General features: G+C 38.0%; 1 protein-coding gene across 1 annotated transcript in view; it reads right to left on the bottom strand.

Moving 5' to 3' along the window:
• LOC108572685 (octopamine receptor beta-1R-like) overlaps nucleotides 1–4,242 on the bottom strand; it is a 95,061-nt gene that overhangs the window by 12,976 nt on the left and 77,843 nt on the right. The gene's annotated exons all lie outside the window — the stretch shown is intronic.

The following is a 4,242-nucleotide window of genomic DNA, read 5'->3' on the forward strand; positions in this document are numbered from 1 at the left end:
AGGCATGTTGAAAGAAATGTTTGCGCACATTCCATTAGTGAAATTGAAATATATCAAATATTACCTCGTACAATCTTGTACCTCAAAGATAATTTAATTCGACAAGGAATGCTCCACTTCTCTAAATACTTCAGCAGATAAAAGAAATAAATACAGAATCTATTTCTCACTCGTACAACATACACAAAGTATATCCCTACATCAACTACAAAAAAAAAAAAGTGAATTTCACATTAATTGACAGTGTTTCCTCTATCCGAAAAATTTCAAAAATAAAGTTTCCAGTACACTTTCGCAACTTTATCATTGAAACAACCGTATCAGAGGCACTTAGGCATAAAGAGCACCCAAACTAGCGAAATTTCACACTGACCCACGCTGCATTTCAACTTTCGCTCACAATGCTGAAAATTAAAGCGAAAAAAAAAGGAAAAGCATCGAGGTACACGGTACAGGGCAAATCAGTGTAGCCGGACCGTGCAATTGCAACCCACTAGAGCCGCGATATTGCGAAACTAACCCCGAAAGGCGTGCACGAGTGTACCCGTAGTCCTGTGCAAACCGCTTGAGATCGTGAGGTGGCACACTGGCTTCTTTTTCCACGAGACGCTATCGATCGAGCCCTGTCACCTCCTCTGCCCACCCAATTCCACCCTCACCCCTTTGCCGACATCGAGGTACACGGTACAGGGCAAATCAGTGTAGCCGGGCCGTGCAATTGCAACCCACTAGAGCCGCGATATTGCGAAACTAACCCCGAAAGGCGTGCACGAGTGTACCCATAGTCCTGTGCAAACCGCTTGAGATCGTGAGGTGGCACACTGGCTTCTTTTTCCACGAGACGCTATCGATCGAGCCCTGTCACCTCCTCTGCCCACCCAATTCCACCCTCACCCCTTTGCCGATGGTCGTGTTACCAAGCCCTTAGGAATTTCGGGATGCACCGCAATATCGAAGGCACTCGAGCACACGAGGCTGGCCCATCGAAATTCCACTGAACGAGTAGGACCTACTTTCTACCCTCGACTTTCCTTTTTTTTCCACGAAAAGCCTTCAGGGTGTTCGAGTGAAACGTCAAGGAGAGGGAGGGTGGCAGTTGCACGAAAGTGATCGCGTAGCGTGATTCGAAGTGACGGTATGGAAGTTTGGATTGCAGGAATCGGCTGTACCGGTTGTTTGCGTTGTTTGATTGAGTCTGTTGTTTATCCAAAGGGAGTTTAATTGACCCGTTGTATTGTGATATACTTGCGGAGGAGAGGATGGATTAAGCGGGATTCATTTGGGTTACGTGCTTGACAAAGCGTCGGTTTAATGGGCATTTTAGGTTTAGGGTTGTCTTACGGGGTTTCATGTTGGCGGAGATATCGTTGTTCGAGGTAATTCAAACAATGTCGATTTTTGGTTTTTGTGTAAGTGAACTCTGTTGGTACTGTATTTTTGGCATCTGAAGTAGCATATTTTTAAAGTTAGTTTCACATCAGATGAATGATCGTGTTGACTATGCTTTTTCAACATTCAACGACGTTGATTTTTAATCGTTTTCTGTGGTTGAAAAAGGTGTAGCACGTAGGTTGATCTGGTGTTCCGTTGAAGTCTTTAGCGAATATACTATCTGCGGTTTTACTCTGGACAGATGCAAAAGGAAAGTTAATTTCATTCAACTATTAGTCAAATGCAAATTTTAAACTGCTTGTCCTATAAAATTTACATTTTCTGGGTTAAGCGACTACCAATGCTGAGTAGTAATATATTATGGATGGTATTTTAACGATCTTCGTTTATTTTACAATTTGAACGATAGACAGAAATTTTGGTTGAATTCGGTTGAATCGGTAAGTAAATGTACTCTGCTCAAGTATAAGGTAAAGCGCATTGCAGTAAAGAAACATATAAATTCGGAGCTATCGATATTCGTACTGCTGAAATGTTTACAGAACGTTACTTAGAACTTTTCGAGGAAAACAGTAATAAAAGAACAAAATCGTTAATGAAATTTACTTGCATTTGCCTAACGGCAGTGCTATAAATTACCTGTAAAAGCTGCAGAATTGAAAAATTGAAATTTTGCAGAAGAAAGAAAAGGAGTTTTGGTAAACACTAGAAATCTGATTCTTCTGTACCTTTCTCAGTGAAAATATTTTTGATACGTTGGTGCAATGCTTGACCTATTTCACTGAAACTACAATAACGTTAAGTTTTACTTTATTTTTTCAATCTTCAATTAATCGTTTCCCTTTACGACTTGCCGTACTTAAATTACCTATGAAAACAACACAATTCCATAATAATCTCATTTTTACATTTTTGTCAACTCTATTGATTTTTCCACTAGATTTCCACTAGATATTAGCTTTGCTATCACTTGAACACAATCCAACGCACTTCGTATCGCCAAATACAAATATTTCGCGTGATAAATGTTCCTTAAACATCGTTCATTTGTTAGATACCGCGTGGCTGTAAAATCGAACGAGGTGCAAAGTGAATTTTACGTGCTGCAGAGATCTGCGTTTCCAGTCGCCTGTAAATATACAATCCTGCAAAGGAATATCATCGTCAGAGTTTATCAACGTTGGCGATACTTAATTCAACGCACAACCGACCGTTTTTTAAATAATTTCAATCGTCGTTATTCACTTGCACGCCGCGTAAAAACTCTGCTGGCACGTTCGTTCGAATAATTGGCCGATGAAAAGAGCCGCAATGAAATAAAACACCGAATGTTTCCATTAAAGAAAGGGAATCTGGCGAAATTAAGCGACCCGTAAACTTCGTTTTTGCAAATGGAAATGTACGATTAACGTCGCGAGAAATCGCGACGTTTCACCGATCCTCGTACGAAGCATACTTTTCAACGAAATTTTGCCTGCCTGCGAATAATTTCCGAATACTTAACCACGGTATTATGAAACCTCTCTCTCGTCGCTACAATTTTTTCCACATTTTCTGCCTTCGTCCTTGTACGTTTCTCGCGTGTTTCACTTTTTCCGTTTTCTTTTTATTTTCGAAAGCTCGAAGAAGTTAGAAAGAGGAGATATCATTCGTTGGCCTGTTTCAATCGAGATTGAATTCCGGTTAATATCATGGAACTTAGTCTCGATGTGCTTTTAGGCCACGTGGACGATTAACGCTCGTTTCAGACGTTTTTATACATTGAAATGAGTTCGCCTAATTACCTGAAAGTCGGCTTAACTTGGACTGTGTTCCTTCAGATCTCGTTGAAACGAACTTAAACACGATCAGAAGTGATAAGGAAATTTCGAGTTTTCTGCTGTTCAAAAGGTGTTTAAAAATTGAAAGCTATTTTTCGCGACAGAAAAAAACGAGCTTTCAAAGTTTGCGCTCAAGTGTTGGGAAAAGAAGTCTTCTCATCTGTTGATAGTTTCATTTAGTATAACTTGGTTGTAAAATAGATTATTTATTGAACAAGTTTCGTAAAAGGAAACTTGAAGAAAATTCGAAAACTTGAGAGCTCAATTTTAAAATTGAAACTTGGATTTTAGAATATTTCAGAGGAAGAAGGTTTCGGAAAATTTGTGAGGGTATAAAGTAGATAAGGAAAGGAAGGAAGGCAAAGCTAGCAAAAAGTGTGGAATATAAATGAGTGAAAAAATTCAATTATCTCTACACGAGAATATCTTCAATTTGAAATAACTTTAAATTCATTTTTGCTGAGGAAAATTTCTGCCGTGGTTGAAGGAGAAGTTACAGTGAATATTGTATCAGATAAGGAGAAAAATAGGAAATATGAATACTGCGCATGCATAAAAGTTCGCTAAAAGTCTAGTAACATCTCGTACCAATACGTGTTAAATTCTTAATAAGCAGTGGTACGCGAAAGGTGAGCGAATGATTGATATTAATGGAATGTGATACTCGAGCAGATTTTTCATTCCCGGCATATTACTTAGACGCGAAATTTAATATCAATTCGAATCGATTGAAACGTGGTCTAAAATGCTACATTCTACTCTGTTGTTATACCTAACATTGTATCCACTAAATTACCGAAACCATGAAACATTTAAAAAGTAACGAAACAAATTTCTGTATCGATGAACCTCAATATAAAATTCTATCCCATTTATACACTGATCCTCTTATTACATTTCCTAAATAACGAACAAAATGGAGTATTGATAAAAATCTATAAATAAATATGACGTGAAATTTGTATTCCATATTATATTCGCTGTATTACAAAAATAATAAAATATTCAAATTTTAAAAAAAACTATAATT

The sequence above is a fragment of the Habropoda laboriosa genome, unplaced genomic scaffold (genome assembly GCF_001263275.1).
Source record: "Habropoda laboriosa isolate 0110345459 unplaced genomic scaffold, ASM126327v1 scaffold22, whole genome shotgun sequence".
NCBI classification, from domain to species: Eukaryota; Metazoa; Arthropoda; class Insecta; order Hymenoptera; family Apidae; genus Habropoda; species Habropoda laboriosa.